Source organism: Notechis scutatus, chromosome 3, assembly GCF_049901735.1.
Source record: "Notechis scutatus isolate UNSWTSFEM ecotype Mainland chromosome 3, rNotScu1.2, whole genome shotgun sequence".
Taxonomy (NCBI): domain Eukaryota; kingdom Metazoa; phylum Chordata; class Lepidosauria; order Squamata; family Elapidae; genus Notechis; species Notechis scutatus.
Window position 1 is genome coordinate 175,186,677 of NC_142011.1, and position 24,862 is coordinate 175,211,538.

Genomic DNA, 24,862 nt, shown 5'->3' on the forward strand with positions numbered 1-24,862 from the left:
ATTGATTTGCACACTAATTTGTGCTTTCCCTACACTTGGCTGGCTTAAAGCATTCTTTCTTGTGCAATTAGAAGTTTATTTTCAAAATGACTAAGGACTTCCTTCCTTCCTTCCTTCCTTCCTTCCTTCCTTCCTTCCTTCCTTCCTTCCTTCCTTCCTTCCTTCCTTCCTTCCTTCCTTCCTTCCCTTTTTCACTTGGGAAGCATCTGTGAACAGAGGAATTGGATACTTAGTGATGTCACCAATGCCATTCAATATTTTGCTCAAAACTCTTCCTGGTTCAGGATAATAAAACTTATTCTTTCTGCATTCAGTCCTTAACAAAGGATGCCTGTGTAGCAGCAGCAACATGAGCAGGTTTCCCACTTCCTGTTTAAGCAACAGGAACAGGAAGGATGCACACCAGTTATATAAGTCAAATTAAATAACAACAAGCATAACCCTGCAGCATAAATACTGTAGACAGATTTCAGGTTTGTATCCTGTCTATCTTAAAGAATGGATACAAGTGACTCAGAACAATGTAGTTCGACTCAGGAATGAACAAGAGATGAAAACAAAGATATTGACTAACAAAAGCTGAAGTTCATAGATAAAACCATTACTTTGAGGACAGTGATTATTTCTGGTATTGAAAGAGCCAAGCAGTTGCTTTCCTGCCATTCAAAGCTTTTACAGCAGGTGGCGCTACGCCTGCGTGGGTGTCAAATCCGGAAACAAACAGCATGGGGCACAAAAGAAACTGATATCCCAGTGAGGTCACATGCCATTTCAAAGAAACCCGATCATTTTAGCATACTGGGAACCCATTTAACATTATCTCTCTGACTATTATCTCATCTCTATATTTTATCTGACAGTTTTCTAACTCAGCATTTTATGTGCACACACTATGCCATCTGAAAGGTCAAATGCTGCTGTGAGTGTCCGTGGCTTTCTTAATAAAAAAAAACAAGCTGAACAAACCACACCAGTTTTAGAGTGGGCATGCTGTTTGGTGCTTTTCTACACCGACCTTGATAAGGCAGGTTGCAATTATCATTATTTTTAATGCCCTTGTACTTTCTAGTTCACACTCAACCTACTAGTAACCTAAAACTGAATACCCTAAATGCAAACACTACATTCTATTTTAATAATATCTATTGAGAAAAGGAACTACATCCAGGGAGCATTCACAAAAGCTGAATAATGGATGTCTTTTAAAAAAGATTTAAGGACCAAGGAAAAGCAAACGAAGAGGCATCCAATGTATAAAATGGATCCTATTAGACCCCATAATTCTTTGAAAAAAGGGTTTTTCCCCTTCATACTTTAAAAACACTAAACAGAAACAAAATAATTAATTATTGGAATCAACCAGTGTTTCATCTAATTATTTATAATGATTGCTTCAAAGGAGGTAATCAACGCTGTGCTGGAGGGCTGGGCTTCGTCTTTCTTCAACTTAGTGCTCTCCAGATGTGTTGGCTTAAACTCCAATAATTTCCAATCAGCTGGCTGAGAATCATGGAAGATGAAATCCAACACGTCTGGAAGGGACTGGTTTAGTGAAGTAGAGCTTAAAATGGGGAAACTCAAGCTATATAACCAAATCATATATTCCACAGTGAAATCATTTATATAATCCAGCTTCTGGGGCGTCAGTGATCATATTCTATCAGAAAACATCAACATCTTAATTTCATGGCTTCTATTTTCTCTCTGCTGGAAGCGGGGGAAACAACCCCAAAGCTTTACCGTTTATTGATGCTGTGTAGAAAATATATAATTCAATTTCTTAAAAGGGATTCTGGGATGATTACCTTCCTGATGTCTTCTTTTAAGATTTAATTGACACATGGGAAGCCAGAGAGAGCTCTGCAATGATAAAAGACTGGATTCCCCCTCCCTTTTGCTCTCCTCCCTTTGTAATTAAGGTAAGCACAGGAACTCTGTACTTCATCCCTGGGAATTGCACTGATTTTTTTTTTTTTAACCAAGTCAGTATTGACTCCTGGTGACTGCCTGGACAAGTGCTTGCAATCTTCTTACTAAGGTATTTTTTGGAAGTAGTTTGCCATTGTCTCCTTTTAGGGCTGAGAGAAAATCACCTGGTAATTTTTTTTTTTTTTGTTGAAGGTGGGTGTCATGCTCCTGTCAGAATCTGATTCCCAGTAAAAAAAATTTTTGTTGAAGGTGGGTGTCATGCCCCTGTCAGAATCTGATTCAGAGAGGAGGCTAAGCAACTGACACTGAGGTGGGAGTTGACTGTGGAAGAAACTGGGGAAGGGCACAGTCAGGCTGGGCAGAGCAGGGGAGAGGTAGAGCAAGGCAGAGGGAATTCAGAGGAAGATCCAGGTCCACCCCCTCTTCATCCTAAGGCATGCAGGGCGGAATGGAGAAGGGAGAAATGTGAGTTGCATGGCTTACGGGGGAGGAAAGGGCCCTGATTCCCTTCATTAGCTGCAGCTGGGAACACAGTGTTTAAAAGGGAGTTTGCCCATAGCAACTTGTTGGAAACAAATCATGTATTACCTTGTTTTGTCGAGGCTTATCTGGGTTTCTAGTGTCTTCCCAACAGTGTGTGTTTTGTTGGCCTTTGAAATCTGCAATTCCTTATCTTGCCCTGTCCAGTTAATTGCTGCAGCGTGGTATGTGTGGATTTTTATTTACAGTTTATATGTACTTTGTTTTCAGACTGAATTTCCTCCACTTAAAGACTGTTCTTGGGAGAAGTTTTTCTCCAGCTGAAGGTAACTGGACATTGGGGGCAAAGTTGGAGATATTAAAGGGACTTTTCTTACTTATGTGACTGTGTTGCCTTTGTGCCACGCCCCAGGTCATCACAGTGAGACTAGAACTCACAATCTCATGTTCTCTAGCTTTATGTCTTAGCCATGATATCAAACTGTACTTTAATTCAAAAGTATAGAATATAACAACACAATACATTTTCAAATGACCTTTAAAAGGCAGCCACAGTGATACACTCTATTTATTTATTTTTTATTTTATTTATTTATTTGATTTGCCAATTGTTTACAAGATAATAAGTATAAGTGTATACATAGTTGTGAATACATGAAATGGGTACATATAAGAAAAATAAAAGAAGAATAAGAGAAACAATAGGACAGGGACGGTAGGCACGTTGGTGCGCTTATGCACGCCCCCTATAAAAATATGGAACACTTCACGAATTTGCGTGTCATCCTTGCGCAGGGGCCATGCTAATCTTCTCTGTATCGTTCCAATTTTAGTATATGTGCTGCCGAAGCGATATATATATTCATATACTGAATTCCCAGAATTCAGACTTAGGTATATATAATCATTGATTGTTTGTAGGCAACCATTGAATCTTGGCTTAACAAAGACCAACCAAGAGAATGCTTTATGTACTTCCTGGGAATGGGGCATTCATAAAATGGAAAATGACACTTCTCTTAAACTCTCAGTCCGAGAGTCAATTATTGGGAAATTAGAATTCAGAACAAATATGCTGATCTCAGGTTAGCTAACAATCTTTCAGGAGTTCCATAGAACAATCTCGGTCTAAACTTTAGGGTTCTAAAAATTAGCACCTTAATGTCCCAGAAATGAAACCAAGAACAGCTACCTTTTTAGTTGTTATGCATGACCATTGAGAGCAGGGATAGGCAAGTGACAAAATGTGTTTTGCATTCCCCAAAAGTGCATGTGTCCATGTGAAGTTATAACACAATTCATCATTGGGCATTGTAACAGTTCTTACAAGTGTTCTTCCTATTATGTCCTATTATTGTAATTTTTAGACCTTTTTATTCTAATAACCAGGATGGTTTGGTTGTTCAGCGTTAAGATGAGGCTCTGGTACTTGCATGATTATGTTCTAATACCATAATCATTCCACTTTTGCTGTTTTATTTTAAAAGTGACATCAGCCCTTCAAGATAGGTCATACTAGGAAACTAATGCCACATAGATCAGCACTGCTTTTATTGTAAAGCTATAGTATCGTTCCTCTTCACTCTCTTAATTTTCGTGTGAAACATTGTCTGAGTCTACTTTCTTGGCCTGTGGTCAGGTCCCTTTTATCAGGCTATAGCTCTTTTTCCTGTTATTCAAGCCATCCCTCTGCTCCCTGAAGGCAGAAAATGAGTTGCCTGTCTCTTTTATTTATTTGCATGTACTGGTTTGGCATATGATAATTGCTTGAAAATAAAAACATATATACTTAAATCTTATTTTGTCCTTTTAAAATTGAAATATACTTCGAATTAAAATATGCTTTGTGAGTATTTTTATCCTAAAAATCAGGTTTTTGAGTTGATTACAAAGTGTTAAATGTTACAAAAAATTGAAAACAACTGTCACATTTCAGAAGCAGAAGCATTTGATGGCAGAACACTGTCATTCCTTTGAACTGAACATGAATCATAGAACAACTATTGAGAAGGTCCTCAGTTCCCACAACACATACCTTGAGTGATGAAAAAACCAAGAATAGAACTTTTGTGCAGATCAGAAAGCCCAGACTGATTCATATAAGGGAGTACATATTCCAGATAGACATACCCTAAATCATAGAGTGTTTTGGTCACCACCAACACTTGTGTACACAAATAGAACATTGAGGTAAGGTTACCTAATCTGGATTGCAAAATACAGATTGTCACTAGATGGCAAACATTTTTAGAATGTTCTGCATCTCTTTTCTGCCTCTAGTTTGAATCCTGAGTTATGCAACCAGGTTATGGTCATTCTAACTGAACTATGGGAATTACATTTTGTATAATTTTGTCCAATCAATAGTAGGGCTTACTGATTATCTTTGGTTAATAAATGTTATCCAAAAGCAGACCCATATAGATGTAATTTTGACATTATCTCCACTTCTACTTCAAAAGCAACTGGGCATTATCTGGGAATATGTTCCTGGCTATTGATCTAGCAATACATTGCTCAAGGAGCAAAAATCACTGCTTTGGCGCATGTTGCAATAAGTCCAACAAAAACAATCCTCTTCCTTAGTGTTAAGTGTATATAATATAAATTATCTCAACCTCCAAATTCTCCTGGAATCCATATTCTCTTCTTGACATTGATTTATTTGCTTGCTGTCTGATAAAAACAATCCCAGCAATATGTGAGACAACTGAAAGCTATTAAAGAGCCTTTGTCATAAGAAGCTCATCTGGCATAGTAGCAGACCAAGAAGTGGAGAGTGGCAAAATATTTGTGAAGCTGGTTTGTTTCTTTTGTAAGTTCTGTGATTCTGTAGCATTGGGGTAAGGAGCCATTTTCCTATTTGTGGAGATTTTTGTCTCTGTCTACTCCCTGATGGAAGGAACACCATAGAAGAATATTATGGGAATGCATAGCCAATCTTGGAACAGCACAAAGATTCTTATGAAGATGTCCAAAAGATAAGCTAAACTGTTATAATATTGATAACAGCTATTTTTAAGATGATTAAATCCAGCGCTACTTTCCGAAGATAGTACTCTATAGTCTAGCACAGCAATTTCATCAATTTTTTTTTGTTCCATTCTAAATGACTTCAAATTATCAAGCCCTGATGGATTACATCCCAAGATTCTGAAGAAGTTGACAGGTGTGATTTTGGAACCACTGAACTATATGTCTATGGAAATTCTCAGTCATCCAGATCATGGTTGTCCCAAAGGTGCTTTTTCAAGAGGCAACTGGACTTTCTGGTTTTTCTTTGGAAGACATTCAAGTTGCCTCTTGAAAAAGCATCTTTGGGACACTGAACTATATCTTTCAAAAATCCTGTAGCACCAGGGAACTGCTAGAGGACTGGAGAAGAACTGATATGGTTCCCATCTTCAAAAAAGGGGGAAAAATGACTTCAGGAAACTACATACCAATCAGCTTCACATCAATACTTGGGAAGATCCTGGAAAAGATAAGCACTGGATTGCAAACACCTAGGAAGGATGGAACGATGAGTTAACTTTGAGCCCATCAGGATCAAACTCCAGGTTGTGGGAAGAGCTAGTTTGCAATACTGCATTCTAACCACTGTGCCACCAGGACTCCTTAAGTATCCTTTAATCACTCAAGTATGAGCCAGCAGTATGTTGCAGTTGCTAAAAAAACAAAGCAATCCTAGACTGCATCAACAAAGGGACAGTATTAAGATCACATGAAGTGTTAATACTTTATACTGTACAGATAAGACCATGTTTGGAATACTACATCCAGTTTTGATGACATGAAAAAAAGAATTTGGGAAGAGTGCAGAGATGAGCAACAAAGAGTATTAGGAGATGGAGGCTAAACCAGATGAGAAGAATTGGGAATGTCTAGTCTAACAAAGAGAAGGACAGGTGCAGTATAAAGTACTAACACTTCATGTGATCTTAATACTGTCCCTCTGTTGATGCAGCCTTCCAAAATTTGAGGGGCTGTCTTGAAGTGAAAGGGTCAACCTATTCTCCAAAGCACCTAAGGGGATGATAAGAAGCAATGAATGGAAGCTTAAAATAAAGAGATCCAACCTAGAATTAAGGAGAAATTGCCTGTCAGTGAGAACAATTAATCAGTGGAATTGCTTGCCTCCAGAAGTTGTGAGTTCCATCACTGGAGGTTTTAAAGATGAGATTGGACAGTCATTTGTCTGGAATAGTAGTGTCCTGGTTAGGCAGGAAGTTGATTTAGAAGACCTCCAGTTGACTTCTAGATCAACTTCCTGCCTAATAAGGACACTCCCAACTCTTAATTCTGTTATTTTGTATATTGATGCTAGGGTAGGAAAGATCGATTTGTATCTGTATCTGAGTTCATTCTATATTTCTTTGTTATTCATTGTCTTACTGTTGCCATGACCCCAAATTAAAACAGTCATTTAAAAATAAAATAACTGACCTTCAGTAAAACATGATTTACAGAAAAGTATGTGCAAAAGATAAGGTAGTTATTAATGCTACTAGTCTGATATCAATCTCGCCCCTCACTCTCTCTCTTGCAATTTCATCTATATAGTACAGGGTTTCCCAACAGGATGATAAGTGGAAGTGTGTGTTTTATGTTGGTAAAATTAGGAGCCAAGTCCAGTTTTGACAGTGCACATATTTTGCTGGTGTCAGCTTTGGAATCCTTATTCATCGCTGCCACATAGCTTGAGAAAATAGGAGGGGGGTGATTTTAACTGAGTAGCTCTTAGTAGACAAAATAGAATTCTTTTGTAGTTCAAGGTTAAAGAGTGTGGCACAGGAAGAAATGGAACTTACTTTGGGATTGGTTCATGAGATGTGATGATGAGTAAAAAGGGGATGGTTTGTAGGTTGGGACATTGTAGGAAGTCCGGGAAACTTTTAGTTTTGAAATTCCACAGGTGTGCCAGGTGCTGTTCTAATAAAAGTACTTTTGAGATTATGCTTGTCTCGGTGTTACTGATCGGAATGGAGGTTCCCTGGAGCACTGACAGCTGGTACACCTGATCAGGTATTTAAAAACTATGAAGCCCTCTAAGTAATGCCTGATTCCCTGGGCCCCAACCCACAGGCCTGGTACAGACAACATAAACATAGGTATAGAATAATTCAGATAAATCTTTTAAGTATTAGGAAAAAAATAACTATCTAGCAGAGGGAATTTTAATGGTGAGGTGATTAAACTAGAAACTGGCAAAATGATCCTTGCAAGCACCAAACTGCATTACCCAAATGAAATCCACTGAACCATGTCTTTTTAAATCTAAATGTGAAAAATATGACATTTAAAAACACTCTCAAATCATGGGCGGTTTCAGGCAAGAATGTTAAAATAAGATGTGACTAATGTGTTCTCACAAGCTCTGAAGTGTCTGATCAATGAAATCATCTGAGATTTCGGTATCTCTCCTGCTGCTGCTGTCTGAAAAAAGTCTATAGATACCTGGTTCAGGCTCTAACACTAGAAAGGAAATTGATCACTTGTGTGCATATGAAGAGATGTTAAAAACAATTGGTTCTTCTCATTCTGTCCATAATAACCTAATCAGGCATTTTGCACTTATGGCTAAATCAAATTTTTGATTAAAGTCTCTTCCCATTTGTTCTCAAGATCATCATATTCTGAAAATTATGAACCTGTTTACCAAGTGGACTGAGATGTAAACACTTAGTTTGTTCTAGCATGAATGTTTCCTTCTGATAAATTATTTCAGGTTCTTAATAGAATAATTATTCAGATTACTAATGGATCATAAACTGAAGTGTAATGTTCCAAAAATAAATCCTTCTACTCTTTCTTTTAAGAGATCGCAGTGTCCAAATATCTGGGCTTGTTTTGTTTGATGAGATCCACTCTAGGACAGTTTGACCAGTAACTTGTTCTAGTGTCAATCGTGCCCCATAATTCACCATGGGGAGACTGACAACTTCACCTATAAAATTATGTCTTCGCCTCTCCTGGGTTTTCTGGATTAGTCTCCCTGCAAATGCTAACAAAAGCAAAGCATATCAGATCACTTCTTGGGACACCAGCAGTGATGTTTGTGGAACCATGCGCTGTCTCAGAGTTAATCTCCAGGATAATTTAGATTAACCTTTACGGTCTCCAAAAAAACCACATTGCTTCTCTCTCTCTCTCTCTCTCTCTCTCTCTCTCTCTCTCTCTGTCTCTGTCTCTGTCTCTGTCTCTCTGTCTGTTTCTCTCTCTCTGTCTCTTTCTGTCTCTTCTCCCTTCCATCCTTACCCTTGGCAAGGTATTGGACTCTAAGCATTTTGGACCATTAAAGTTTAACCCAAACCTGAGATAAAATCACTCCAACCAAGCTAAAAGCAGATCTGCATCAGAAATATTCCAAAGTTGACTTGCCTCCTTTTTCAGTCAAAAAGCATATGTTTAAAAATGCCCTCCCCAAAACTGCCAAATCTACTGTGAATAATTCTAACCAGGAAAATGTAGAACTCCCTGGACATTGTGTCACTTTGTGTTTACTTTTTCACAAGATAGATCACTGTGACAAATAGATGCTTTGTATCAAAGGGCCTGCCCTCTTCTCCAGTTTGGATGGTTTATAAGTTGAACTGCCCGGTGACTTTAGGAGGGTGCCCTTTGCTAGGGGGTGGCAGATGCACCACTGGAGACCCTCAAGAAGGCATGCGCCTGAGGAGAAAGGGAGGCCAGGATTGATCTCTTTCAGTTGCTGAGCTACTCGCCCATTTGTTCCTGCTTTTCATAACTGTAATTCCTGCTGCTCATGGCTATAATTAGGCCTTTAAATTTATAGCACATGCCTGAAGGCCTCAAGATGCTTGGGGAGAATTTAACTGAATCCATGATTTCTCCAGCAGCACAGCTGCTGCTACTGCAGTGGAAATGACAGTAGACTGAGAGATAAACAGATTATCATGTTAAATGCTAACTGTGGGGGAAGGAAATGGGAAGAAGAGGAAGAAGAAAGATTTGTGTTTATTATATGTCTGAATATTTTGACACTCTTACTAACAGTTTAACATGGTGAAAACAAAATGCAGCTCAGAATGGCTTATAGGCACAAAACAAGGGAAGAAAGAAACAAGGACGGAAATTACTTTCAGGAGCACTGGTGAGGCCATGGATGACCACTAATAGGGACTCGGTCTGGAAGAAAGGATCAAACTGGGGGAATGATTGATTAGATGTTTATCCTACTTTTATTATTTTTATAAATAACTCCAACTAGTCACCATGAACATCCGTATATACACTTCTATAAGCAAGGGATTATGTCTACGAAAAATGACCAAGCCTTAGCATGCATGTGCAATATATTTTCTGATTTAAGTGAAGGAAATGTGGAAATTACTACATAGAGAATATTCATGAACTGCAGAATTCAATGTTTAATTGTCTACTTTCTCTCTTTCTCCATTATCTTCTCTTCCTTTCTCTCATATATATCTACATTAAGCCAGTTACTACATGATGACACACCAAATTTGTCATAAACCCAAAAAGCCACAATACAAGACTTTACTTATTTTACTAAATCAAATCAAGTCAAAGGAAAGCAAAGCAAAGCTTCAGATAAAGGGACATGTGTGAGGATCTATGGTGGTAGAGTGTGTACAAAGTGTCTTAATGCATGCTGTGACATCATTATGTAAGTTATATGACTTATACAATTTATGCCATTTGTATGATATCATTTTGGCATATGTTAGATATCTATGGGGATGTGCTTGCTAGTTCCTGCAAAGAATTTTTTAACATAGAAGAGGATACTAAGTGATATACTATATAGCCAGAAATGCTCCTGATTTGAACATTCCCACTCTCCTGAATCTGTCACATCAACAACTTTTTTTTCTTGCTTCTTCAAATATGAAACACCAACACTGACATGTTATGGTTCCATACCCTGCCTTAATTGTCTTGTTTGCCTGGAAATTCCCTTTTCAATATTTATTTATCAAATGTACATTTTCCACAATCTGACAATTGTTGGTGGTTTATTATGTTTTAATTCTGATTACTATGGCAGATGCCATTCTAATATCTAAAAGGTTCTTTCTTCCTGAATTTGTTGGCTATATAGGAAGAAAGAATATAGGAAGATATTGGTTTTGAAAAACCAGCACTATTGCCTCAGATGTAACACAGCACTTTCTAGTGTCATCCAGCTGCCAGAGAGGTGATGGAAAGACCATCTTCATTATGTTGCTTTGGCACAATCATCTGATGACCAGATGATTCTCTTTTCAGGGCTCTACCCAAGAGAAAGATAAGCTAGAAGAACAGAAGAAAGACCTTTTGGCTTTCTCTTTACACTGAGCCAGCTAGACGTAGGACTGAAATGCCAGAATGTCCTCCCATTGAACATTTTTCAGCAGTTAGTACTGAAAAGTTTAAGTTTGACTTTAATCAATTAATGAACATCAAATAATGCTGCAAAGTGATTTGGACCTCCTCGGTGGGCACCTTATGGCATAAAACTGAATTGCTATCTTGAAATGGGACTAGCTCCTAACAATAGATGCTGTCGACCTTTGGTGTAAGATAACAGGCACTTATTGGTGTACTGATGCATGATTGGATGTTCAGTAGACTGGAAAAATGTACTCATACTGAAATTATTTCAGTACCTGAAGTTACAAAAGCAGGATTCTCTCTCTCTCTCTTTCTATTCCTGGATTTGCAAACTACTTTGTTATGACCTGAATTTCTTGGAAGAGTCTGTCTCTTTCTGTTTACCTTGTGTGGCATGTAAAAACAATAGTAGAAAGTGAGAGTGATCGGGAATTATTGTCATTTGTCAGCTTTCTGGGTTTTGTAGTGGGAAAACAGATATGGCAGCAATCATGCCTAATTTAGCTTCCCATGATGTCAGGGCTTTGTGGATGCCCACTCAAATCAAGAAGCACCTAGAAAAGGTTACAGATGTTTAGGGGGCAGGCAACTATAACAGTGATGTTGCCAACATTGCACACAGAGCAGCTAATGATTAACCTATCACAAGCAATCACTAGAACTTACTGACAGCTGGCTGAATTGTTTGCACCTGTTTCGCTCACCCCACCAAATCTCCTGCATTACACATATATCTGGAATGGATTACCCCAGCTTATGCTGTACACATTTCCCCTTTCTTTATCCTAAAGTGCAAGAACAACATCTTTGTGGAAGATCACAAGAGCCCTTTTTTCACAGAGAGATTTTCAAGAAAAAATATATTATTAACTTCTGTGTTTTCTTCTAGGAAGGATTCACTGACAGATACCAGAACAAATTATTATGAATATTTCTGGGATTCTTTTATCATTCCTTCTTCTCTTCCTCTTCCCACATGGATGTATGTACACAGGCATGCCTCTGGTAAAGAAAAAGAGGCTTTCTTATTGTCTCAGACAAGGAGCCTTTTAGCGCAGTCAGTTAGTGCAGTTCACCTATCCCCCATTCAACTGGCATAAACATCAGTATCCCAGTAGTTCATCCCTATCTTGTCTCTTCTATCACAGTTCCTCTTTGTAGACAAAGGATGGTGTCCTGATTTCCTGTGTGCTGCATATTCTATTTCATATCATTAGTGAATATGCCTGGCATTCCTATCCTCCCTTTTTCAATATATTGTGAAAGTAGGATTGGGTTTGATGTTGTAATTATGACAACTATCATTTTCCCTACATGGGGACAGAAAATTATGTTAAGGGAATTTACCCCAAGGCTAGTAAATCTGATTTCAAAAATTGAGATTATTAGATAACAGCAAATTTTTTTAAAAAAATCTAAATTGTCGGAATGTTTGCAGCCCAGATCTACTAGCCTTACTTTACAATTGAACAAACAATGTTCATTGCCATCTCTCCATCTCGCTTTAGCTGCCAAATCCCCTTATTAGCACCACATCTTCCAACTTTTTCTGCCCAGAACAGTGTGTTTTAATCTATGCTTGGCTCAAGGTTTGTGTGGTATGAGCCTTGTCTGGACAAAAACACACATGTGTTGGACAGCCATCCAAAACTAGCTGTTCTGGCAACATGGCAGAATCACAATGTTGCTGGCGATGTTTTTACTGCTTCAATATGCAAATGGGAAAAACTTATTTTAATGCAGATATTTAGGCAAATGTATACTTAATGAGAATTAAATGTGTAAACATTAGTTTAATCTCTTAATTCATTTTTATACCAGCAAATTATGATCTATGTGGAGTATAATAGTCTGAACTACACAATAGCATTCGGTGTTTTGTCTCAAACTATAATAATATTCCATATTTTTCCAGCCATCTTGTGAAACAAAAAGCAACAGACTATAAATAGCTACAAATAGAAAGTAGAACGTTTCTATTTTAAATAGTTATGCAGAATGCTATTTTTAAATGAGTATTAAAGCCTCATTTTTTAACTGCTTTTCCTTTTTCCTTAATATAAGGCATATGAATCCTAATTCAAAATAATACGTTGGATGTCTTTTTATTTTTTTATTATAAAGTAACACAAAACTTCAGCAAATGTTCTACCTTAGTTTTACCTTAGTTGCTGGCTTGCTTTTAACTTCCTTTTTCCCACTTTCTAAGCACACAGAAACCCATAACACGCATAAGAATCCAGAAAAGAGGTGATGTCAATTCCTCTGGTTTTTGTGCAACTCCTAGTAAAATACTTAGCACAAAGATAAATTAAATCATTATGATTGATAAAGTTATAAAACAGTGGATACAATGTTTTGTCTAAAGAGAATAGAAATACTGAATTAATACTTCTGTATGTTGGAAATATATTTTTTATTGTTTGCACTGGTAGTGAAATGATACCATTCAGTGCAATTGATTTACTCAAATTTCATATAGTGTTTTTGTGTATATTTTAATTTTTTTGAAAAAGGATAAATTCAGTCAAGATGAATATCAGAGTATAAGCAAGTCCTCATCAAAGGCGAAAGGCAGGGTATAAATTGATTAAATAAGTAAAATATGTTATGGTAGTTAGTGTTTCTGCCAACAGTAAGCAATGTCAACAAGCCATTCCCATGATGTCTCCTCAAATGTCATATCTATTAGATTCAATGGGGCTTACCTCCTAGTATATGTGGATGGAATTGCAATTTTAATTCTGTTTTCATTGAGTTGGAATTTTTTTCTGTGTCATTTACCACAAAAAAAAACCTACTATGATTGAAGTGTGCCAATGAGTTCCCTAAAAACCAATGCCTCTTGACAGACATTTGTGTTTTAAATAAGCTGTAAAAAAGCATTACAAGCATCTCTTTTTCAGTCTGAAAAGAGTCTACTTGGGTCAAAGTAATGAAATATTAACTCCTAAGAACTGAAAGTATAGTAAAGTTTGATATTTGTTCAATGCACATCTTCTCACTTAGCCCACATAAATAGTTTTTATTAATAACAGTCTTATTACAGAAACCTATCAGTGTAGAACAGGGGTGTCCATAGGGTATGATAGAAAAATCCAAGGTGTAAAGGTGAGATCAAAGCTCTACCTGTATTTTTGTGCACAAAAATAAGTGGAACTTTGATCCCACCAATATAGCTGCCATTTTGACTTAATTTTATCATAAAACCCCAGAACCCCTGTTTCAGAGGTAGCTGATTCAGCAGTAAGTAGAAGTAAGTTGCCTTGAGTCTTCTTGTCCTTACTCCCAGGTAGATGTGTAGAATTATACAAGAATTACCAAACCTAGACTGCAAATATTTCATTAAATGGTAGCATCAAGGTGGAGAAAATGTTTTGTTGCAGTGATGAATCAGATTTTTGCAGCTGATATCTGAACTTCTGAGTTCAGAAGTTAAAAAAGAAGAAACTGTTTAGTATTTGGATGGGAGATTCAACCCCCGGGAAGTATGCAAGGGAAAACTACCTTACAGGGTTGTGCTAAAGATGCTTTTCACCCCAAAAGGAAACAGGACTTTCTTTTTTTTCCTTGAAGACATTTTGCTTCTCATCCAAGTAGTTTCTTTAGTTCTGGCTGAATAGTGGAGAATGGAAAGATTTATATTCCTTACAGTCATCTGGTCATTAGCACTATCTCATAGGACTGTTATGGAAAAAAATAGGAGGAGGAAGGGGTATTATGTATGTTTGCCACCTTGAACTACCTATAATGTAATAAAGATGAGATTAAAAAAAATTAAATGAATGAATAATTGAAACTACATGGACATGGATGTGCATACTGTTAATAAAAATAGGATTCGACTGAAATGCAATTATCTTGAATACAGTTGTCTGAAAATGTCTATAAACTTTGTGGGTATACTTTAAAAGGTGTCATCTTGAAAAGGTGATGTTGTAACTTTTTAAAGAAATGAAAGTGTCAGCAAATGAAACCTTTCAATAAACATGCCAATAAACAATTACAATAAAATATTTATATTCATCAAATGTAATATAATGAATAGCAAAACTTAGTATGTTCTTGGTATAAAAATAGGAAAGGGAGAAAAGCTGCCAGTCCATAATAATACAGTACAATAGTAAGATAATGAATAATAGGTCCTTGGTTTGGCTTTGAATGATTACGTTTCCAGCAATCTTAGACTGTGGATCTAGCTGTAGATTATGGACACATAATTTTTACTATCAAACAACAACATCTGCCTACCACAGGGCCATGGGAAGGACTCGATAAGTGGGTAAAAATACTAAATCTAATTAAACATATGACTGACTGTGTGACCCACCATATTAATAAGCACAATAGGAAGAAAATATAAGACTAAAATCCACCAGACTCAATGAGAATAAATGGAAAAGAATAAGATTTTGGCTGAACATTGGAAGACATATTCTGATGGAGCAGTCTGTGCAACAGATTAACATGAGGTATGATAGTCCCTGCCCTACTGGAAGGCTGGATGGCTTTGCAAAGGCTGGATGGCTATCTATTGTGAATAGCGCAGATTAACAGATTAACAGATAATCAGAGTTGGAAGGGACCTTGTAGGTCATCTAGTCCAACCCCTGCTGCCTAAGCGGGAGACCCTACACCATTTCTGACAAATGGAAGTCCAATCTCTTCTTGAAAGTCTCAAGTGATGATGCTTCCACAACTTCTGAGGGCAAGCTGTTCCAATGGTTGATTGTTCTCACTGTCAGAAAGTTTCTCTTTATTTCCAGGTTAAATCTCTCCTTGTTCAGTTTCCATCCATTGTTCCATGTCTGGCCTACAGGTGCATTAGAAAATAGCTTGACCCCTTCCTTTCCGTGGCGGTCCCTTTCTGTGGCGCAGTTACTTGTTGCATTATGGAAGCTTCACTGAACAGTGGCTTGAACCGGATTATTTCTAAAAATGTCCTACTGCATTTCAATCATTCAATAACTGTACCTGTGAAACTAGCAATGCAGATTCTGGCAACTCCCTGTCCATTTGAGGACAAGTAGTAAGCGCATCTGGTTGGACACAGTTATAGTAGTCCACAGTTGCTGAGGTTGAGAAACACTGGGATTAAGCAATATGCATAAATGAGTTCTTTGAAAACTGCATGAAGGATTTAGTGCAACATTGCTAAAAAAAGCATTTGACCACAGTACCAAAAAAAAAAAGAGCCCTGGGAAGTGACAGTAATATCGCTGCTGCTGCTGCTCCCTTTCTTTTTTTAATAACAGGTGGCCCTTCCATGAGCAGCTGGCCAACAAGGGATTCCAGCTGGCTATTCTGGTTCTGTTTAGTGTATCTCACCTGCCCTGCACAACAAACAAGAACCCTTTAAAAAAATGGACTGAGGGCAGGACTCTGTCAACCTGTCTCTCTGGCCGTGCATGGGGAGGAGAATTTTGGCTCAGTCATATCACTTTAGTTTGGGGTGTGCATGTGGTTGATTTCAATCTGTTCACAGAATTAGAAAAAAATGAAGCTGGAGATGAAAATGGGGGAGGAGAACAAATCTGAGGAGATTTTGTTTTCCTCCATACTTTGGTTTTCTTCCTTCTCGTGGCTTTGTTGCTTTGTTGCTCTTTAATACAACCGTTTCATTATTTCTTCTCTTCTCTTGTTGGAACAGTTTGGTGTTCCTCAAAACTCCCCTTTTAACCTCGAAGCATGCTGTGACAAGAGCACACTTGCCCTTCGGAGCTGGTTTATTGTTCAGCATTAAGAAATGGCAGAATTACTCATGAAGATTAATGACTTCCTGCAAGCATCTTTGTACCTGAGGACAAGCAATTACAAAAATATGTCCAAAAGGCATTGGGGGGAGGGGAGGGAGGAATGGGGAGTGGATGGGAGGGGAAGCAAGAAAGGATATTGAGAGTACATCAGCCAGGTATTTTGTAGCTGGGCAGGTAAGCCTTTTTTCTGAGAAAAGTACCAAACTTATACTTTGAAAACAGAACTGCCTTTGTAACTGTATCTATGACAAATGCCGCACACTTAGTGCTTTTTGCAGTGTGCCTGGCCTGCCTTTATAGGTGCTTGACACTACTGTCCGGAAAAGATCAGGAAGGACTAGGAGACAGTGGAGAGGCTCGCACACACACAATAATAAAGCCTTTGCAACATGCACAGTTGTACATGCTACTGCATCTCAATTTCTTAACATACTGGAGTCAATTTTATTTCATAGGTTGGACAGTAGATGAAAACTCAAGAAGGGTCTGCAATAGGGGTGATACATGTTATAAAACATGCCTCAACCACATTCCTGCTTTAAAGTTTTTAAAAACGTGAGCAACATGGACTTCCTAACTCCTTTTTTGCTGCCTTTCCAGGCTTTCTGAGCACATTGCCAAATGGACGAATGCTAAAAACTGGAAGACATTTCTTACTGTATAAAACAGTTGTGTGAGTCTTAATTTGGTTTAATACGTTTAAGAAATAATATAAAATCATGGACATGTAATATCAGTCTCCCTTTGAATCTTTCCACTATGATTCTTGTCATTGACAAACACTGTGTGTTTCTAACAACCTGTCTACACTTTCTCCAGGTTTAGGGTAGATATTCAAGAGAGCACTGAAGAGTCTGAATTCACAGTAGAACTGTTTGGCCACAAGAAATCAAGCTTGCCTTCTGCTTTTGTGATCCAGCAAAATAACAGTTCCATAGATGCAAAATTGATGCTTCTTGCAGCACAAAACTTCAGATTTGAGATCTAGAACATACAAAATTTCACAGACCTAGAACACTGCAGAAGTTGCAAGAAAATTCTATGAGATGCATTCCAGGAAATCATCCATGGCCATGCAGGTCCATGGAGAAGACAACAAGGGGAAAATGAGCAAATCTGTGTTTCAGTATCACAATACAAACTCCATTCTTTGCAAATTTCCAGTGATCATGGTACGTTTTATTTCTGCCTTCCTAAACTAAGTATCTTCCAAATATCTTTGGACTGCAATTTCCAGAATTTTATGACAGCATGTCTGAAATCACCTTAAACACCCAGGTTGGGAAAGATAACCCTAGGTGTTGCAGGTAAATGTATAAACCCAAAGGACAAAATAAAAGAATTCCAGATGGATTCTGCATGAAAACAATTAACAGGCCATGTTCCATATAACTCCCAAGTTAAATGACTGGATTTCTCAGTATTTTTCCTCTAAAGAGGAGTAGGAACAGACTCTTGTTTGAAGAGTAAGAAACACTCCACTCGGCTTTTCCTTCCGTGGCCCATGGAGAAAGAGCATAGTCTGCTCTGTGCCACGGCTCTCATCCATATTGCCTACCAACAAAGCTGCTTTTCATATTTTTTTTAGAAAGCCGAATCATAGATTTCACTGGTGTCATATGCAGTTTGGCCCTGCTTTCAGACCCTCGGATTAAAAATGATAGTTCACAATATATAGCTTCCTTCCTTTGTTTTTAATGGAATCATCCTGAGTTCTTGTAAAGGTTCATTTTCTGCTTGATTTCCTAGCATTTGCTTTGGGTTCCCAGAGAGACTGCAGGTATGAGTCTGAGAAGAAACCCAATATACTGAGTACTTTAAAGTGAACATTCATCATTTAACTTGCCTTCTGTCACTGCCTTCAAGGGAGATGGGGGAAACTAAAGACAATCTCCTGTTTCCCTCTAAAAAGCACCAAAGTTGCACACAGATAAAATGGACTGGAACTCATTTATATTCAAAGAAAGTATACAGCTATTATTCAGTTGAGAATTCTTTTTTTTAAAACTCTCCTAATGTGAAACTATAACATGAAGGAAGTCAAATTTAACCTAAGAAAATGCCACACAAATATTTTCACCCCTAGTCATACAAAGTAAAATAACAGATTTTTTTCAGTCTTACAGAGTAGTGTTGAATATATTTATGTAGAAGGAAATTCTGCCCATGTTTCATGGAACTCCTTTTGAGTTTAACCAATCTTTTCATTCAAAACCTGCGTTTTAACTGGGTTTTAGGCTGTTTTTTGTTTTGCTTTTATTGCTGCATATTATCTTTTAATCTTTTACTGTTGGATAGAGAGATAAATTGCCTAAGTATTTAGATGTATACAAGTTATAGTTATTGATAGCATGCTAAACCCTGGCCTCCACGTTACTGAGAAACAGTGTACAATATAGGAATAGACACATCTTTTTTTTTAAAAAAAATCTCCTTTCATAATAAATCTATTTGCTATTACATACCACTTTAATACGGAAAATGTGTAACATTTTCTTGGGTTAAATATATGCTTTGTGATAGTCAAGGAATTCAGTCTCCTTCTATGCCTTTACAGTATCTGCATTAAAAAAAATCCTCCTACTGTTGAGGGAGCCTGCTGTCAATGTGTATATGTTGTATACACATAAAAACAGGACCCTCACACATCATCCCCGCTCATTCTGCCATCCCCATCTTTCCTCTAAATCACTCATTGTAGCCTGTTTAAGGCCACCTGGTTTAATTGGAGTTGACTCTGGATCTAATTGTAACCTATGCTTTCATCACTATGGCATTGTCTGATTCAGAAAAAGGAAGCCATGTAGGGCTCACTGGAGGCATTTAATAAGCCCCAGGAGAATTGAGGACAGAATATTCACTGGGATCATCAGACACAATTTCTTTTCACTATAACCTACTGTATGTCAAACAATATTGTTTCTTCATCGTTAGCCAAAGTCAAGGGTACCATAAGAACAGAAGATCATTAGCTTTCACAAGAAGATCTCACAAACAGATTATAGACAAAAATGACATAACACAGTCACCAAAAGATGCATGGGAACATCTTTAAAATGATCATGTGCCAGTAATAAAAAATGGTGGGAACATAGAGCTAAAAAAGTAGTTGAGATGTGCAGGTTGAAATATTGTGGGATTTCCAAATACAAACTGATAAAAACTTAGCCCATAATGCACCAGATTTAATTGTGGTTGAAAAGAAGAAAGAGTGGAAAAGTGTGGCAATACCAGGAAATAGTATTACAGAAAACAAAGAATTGAAAAAAGTTCACAAAGTATCAAGATGTGAAAATCATTGAAAGGTAACAGCATAAACTGGTGGTGGCCAGTGGTTAATCCAGGATGGCACTTCGAAAATTTGTGTATTGACGTCTGTTGATTACAAAAGTCAACACTACTTAGACTTGCATGTATACTATGCCGATACATAATGACATTTAGGTTCTTGGGAAGAACTCAATGTGACTAAAGACCAGAGCCAGTTAAAGAGCTGCCAGTTGTGATTTCATGTTTTTGTGTAGATAATAACTACAATGACAAATCAATAATTGTACATCTTAAGCAAGGTTAAAATACATGTTAGGTATTGGGTCTATTGGCTTTGATGGTGTCTTCCCATTTTAAAAACAAAATACAAGCAAGTTTACTTATTTTGCCATTTACAGAGGAGTGAATTGGCTGAATGGTTCATTTATATATAAATATTTTGCAAAATAGTCTCCAAATGACTCCAATGGGTGCTTTTTTCCAGGCTTAGTTCTATGTGGAAGTCCACCACAGTAATCCAACCTTATGTTGGAATCGGCTGCATGAATATCATAGTTCTGAGTGGCAATAGATTCAGTATGCAGGTAGTCCTCCGTGCAAGGAACCAGAACAACTCTGTGAATAGGCCAAAGCAGTTTCTTTATTATTGATTACCTATTTTACAAGAATCTTGCCAGACTGATTGCATACCTCTGGAAATGGCAGATAAGGCTTCAATGGTCTGGCCTTTGCTATTTCTTCCCATGAAGCCACTTTCTGCGGAAATGCCCTTTACCCCATTCTGCTCCTTTCTTTTAGCTGGTGATTCCACATCAACTTACAGGTGGTTGTTTAGTAAATTTTGACATTTTTTTGGTTTCTGGCCAAAAACCCCAAAGTTGAGTAATGAGGATTTGTTTAATGATCACAGTGTTTGCTTAACAACATGGTGTATGCTTAATGACCATGGCATTCAGAGCCATTACAAAAAAGGCTGAAAAAAAATGGGTATGGTCATGTGAGGCCTGGAATTACGACTGCAACAATTTACACCTGTAATTCTGACCTCAATTATGGTCTTACGTTGAGGACTATTTGTAAATCAATGGGAGGGGGATTCAGAGAAGAGGTAGCCACAACATTAGTGAGATAAAGGGAAGGCGCAGCTTAATGAAAAGAAAAGGAAGGAATTCTTACCATCATTCTGTACCACATTAGAGTCAGGGACTCCAAAATCTCTAACAGGACCATCCAAGGGGAGTGGGGAAGACAGCTAAGACATTTTGGCAGCCAATCAACAAATGCTTGATTGAAGTGCCACTTTTTTTTACATGCACTGTATGTATGAAGGAAGCAGTTATTAGATAATAACTTGTGTAATTATAGACAGAATCTATAATACTATGCAGTAGATTTTCTGCATCAGTAAGTGATTGATTTTACTTCCATTCTATGGTTCATCAGTTAAACATTATTGTAGTTTATCAGTCATTGTGCAAATAATGAATCCTTCATAGTTTTGTATAAGTGATATCTTTGGGCAACACCTAATCAAATCACTTTAAAAACTGTGAAACATATTCAATTAAAACATAAAGCATTAGAAACGATCAAAACAAAATCCTGGTGCTAATTCACACAAATGTATCACTGTTTCAACTCCCAATGCCTGGAGGAAAAGCCAGCTCTTTCTGGCTTTCTGGAAGGCTAAAAGCATGGAGGCCTGACAAACCTCAGGGGGCAGAGTATTCCACAGGGCAGGGGCTGCCACAGAAAAGGAACACTTCCTTTTCCTAGCTCCCATTAGATGACAATTTTGAGGGAAGGGAATCAGGAACGTGCCATTCCCATCTGTTCAGGCAGTATGGGTAGATGTCCTTAGGGAAAGGCATTCCCAAAGATAGCCTTTAGGACTTTAAAGATGATGACCAATACCCTGACATGCACCCAGAAAGATATAGGAAGTTTAGTTCATGCAACATCAGTGTGCATTCTGCCATGTCCTGAACCAGTTGAACTTTCTGGGTAGACTTCAAAGACAATCTCATGCAGAGTGCATTGTAGTAATCCAGACCTAGCCATTGGTGACTGTGAGCAAGGCCTCCCAGTCCAGAAAGGGGCATAATTAGCACACCATAATTAGCACACCCAAACCCTCCCCCTAACCACGGTCAATCAGCAACAGCCAAAAAGTATGTAAAATGTTTGTTTCATTACATGTTATATCAAATGAGTGATAGAATATGGGAATAAAGTGCAATTTCCTTGCAAGGGGTTATCTGGAGCACTTTTGGATGAACTCAAGTCATCTCCTTATCTGGAAAGGAATTACAAAGAGCCAGTCTATTGCCAGCTCCTCATTCTATCATGGTCATTCGCTTTACTATCCTTAGTCTGTCATTTCCCCCTCCCCAAACCCCTGTGTTCTCTTTCCCAGAGAAAGGGAGAGAGTGTGAAGAGAAAGAAACTGTTGCAACAGTACAGGTCTAACAGCACCCCCTAAATCTTTGACTTAGAATATTCTGAGTGACATAGTATTCTTCCATGTACAAAATTTGTCAGTTTGAAAGGTGCTAATGCTGTCATTCCAAGGATCTCACCCAACTTAAGGAGAAACTGGCAATGGTTTTGACACATCAGTAGATAGTGCTTGGTAAGAAGGGAAACAAAAGTGGTGAATCTGCCAAACACTGTCTTACTTCTGCATTAAATGAGACTCCTTAGTCTCACTGTTGAGGCAGAATAATGATTGACAGTGAGGGCAGCACAATTTGTGCTGGGACTTTTACTAGCAGTCCCAGACTCAGTTCCTATCTGCATCAGTAAGAAAACCTTCTCTGTCTCTTTCTGAAAAAGAATAATTAAAAAAGATGGGGGCCCTACAGTCTGTTTTCCCATTCATCCATGATTACTGCCTCTTTGAACTTCTAAAGTGAAAATAAATTGTGGCAAATTTTTGTAGTACTGGCTTCTGAAAAGATCATGCACTGTAGCTTCTATGATCTGTTGTTATTGCAACATATTATCATACATTTATTGTGGGTTTTTCATGCAGGCAAGTGTTTCATGTCTTCTCTGCAACTGCAGCATTTTCTGTGTTTAAAATGCTGTCTTTGCCATTGATATCTATGTCTTTGTACTCAAATTTCCTGAATAACAGAGGAGATTTGAGTTCTCAAGAACTAGGTTTATACGATAGGGAAAGGAACAAGAAGGCTAAGGGTGAACATGATCCAGTGAGATCTCACCAATACTTGCTTAGAAGTAATTTTCACTTGTGGCTTATTCCCAAGTCAACTGTAATAAGATTGCTGTCTTAATCTATTAATGAAAATAGGTGTGTAACACACTATCTAGAAAACAAGTAGACACAGGAAAGGGAAACATAGATACAGAAAATTTGTAGTGATTGTAACTGCGGAAAAACAAGCATGAAATAGCTGACCACTTTTGTATATCCTTGATCTGGTGCTGTTTCCATGTGTTGTTATCCCTGGACTATAATGCCCATCCTAGCTAAGATGGAATTTGAAAGATTTTATAGTCAACAAATGATCTGGAATAAAATTTCAAATGAAATTTCCCTTGTCTGGCAGATATATTCAAGAAAATGGGAAAAAAACCAAGGAAATATCAATTATCTTTGCCACCATGGTGTCTACAAAATAATAAGCTCAAAATAAAACATGAAACAGCCAGCTAACCTGCAGTTTGTAATAGTTATAAACATATCTTTTCATGTTTATTTTTCTCTTGGAAAGAGGCATTTTTAGTATTTGTTTTTGTTTGGAATAAAGATGCATACACAATTAACTTAATGTGAATTACCTGTTTGCATTATGTTCTGGCAGTGCATGTAGATCTTTCAGCAGTGAAACTTAACATTCTGACCTACCATTTAATACACTAATACTAATTTTATCTTACTAAGGCTCTGTGTTGCATTAAATCAATTCAGGTTAATTCAGAATTATGTCTCTCCCACCCACTATCAATAGCAGCACTGTTGATTTTCCCCTAAGCTGACCACCCACTTTTCTGAGAATCTGTAGCAAATTAGAAAATCTGTCATTGCTGAAGAAGCTGGACAGCTAGGATATGGCTTGTCATTCCACCTACACAATACTCAGTCTTTGTCTGCTATCTCTTAAACTAACCTGACATAGCTTAGCCTCCTGGTCAATGGCAGCTTTATTCTCTTGGAAGGAATGCAGCACTCACCGGCATTATTAAGAAATTTCTGGACAATGTTTCGTGGCTAAGCAATAATCCAAGGTTCTATTAAAAAGCCATCTGGGTAATTAATAGCACATTTGTTCTCAGCCTCCTCCCAATTTGTCCATTAGTGGAATAAAAGCACAGGACAAAGGCTAATGTGGTTAAGTTATATTTTACAAGAATTCTTCAGGAAGTTAAAAACACATGATAGTTTTCCAAAGATGTATAAGTTTATGAGTACTCTGTGAGATCAGCAATATAGCAAACCCCAGAGGCTTTTAATCAGCTCTTTCCACTGTCAATAGTTGACGCGTGACATATAGTATAGACTCTATACTATAACTTCCTTTGCATTGACAAGGCTCAGCATGAGAGGAGAAGGAGGTGGTGGGGATGGTAACATGTGATTCACAAGTACAATCTCCCTTATTAAACTTTTTCCAAGACTCCACATCAAACAGTGCAGAAATGACTTTTATACCTTGTCACCTGAGAGATGAAGATTTGGTTGAGGTTTCCCTTTAATGCTGTCACTTGAAAGCAGGGTTCCAGCCTGGGGCTGCAGAAGTTTTCGTTCTGTTTTCAGAGCACCCTTCCCCCCATTATTTTCCGCTCTAACAGCACTTTGAAAGATTTTTACAAATTGAGATCATTGTTAAGAAACAAGATTCCAATGGGTTAGATACTTCTCCCCTCCCCACATTAATTCTACTCTAATGAAAATCCTCTGTATTTAAAATTCACATTTGTCTCCTTCCCTCCCCCCCCACTCTGTGTGTGTGTTTGTGTGTGTGTTTGTGTGTGTGTGTGTTATTTCCATCTAGTGGTTGTCTGGACTTTTTCAGCCTCATACCTGGTGGTCCTAAGCAAGA

The 24,862-nt window shown here is 37.7% G+C and overlaps 1 non-coding gene across 1 annotated transcript; it reads right to left on the reverse strand.

The window, feature by feature from the left end:
* Positions 1-3,159: 3,159 nt before the first annotated feature.
* LOC113430122 (U6 spliceosomal RNA) lies at positions 3,160-3,262 on the reverse strand. Its single transcript, XR_003373161.2, has one exon. It is a non-coding gene; the product is annotated as a U6 spliceosomal RNA (small nuclear RNA).
* Positions 3,263-24,862: the final 21,600 nt, after the last annotated feature.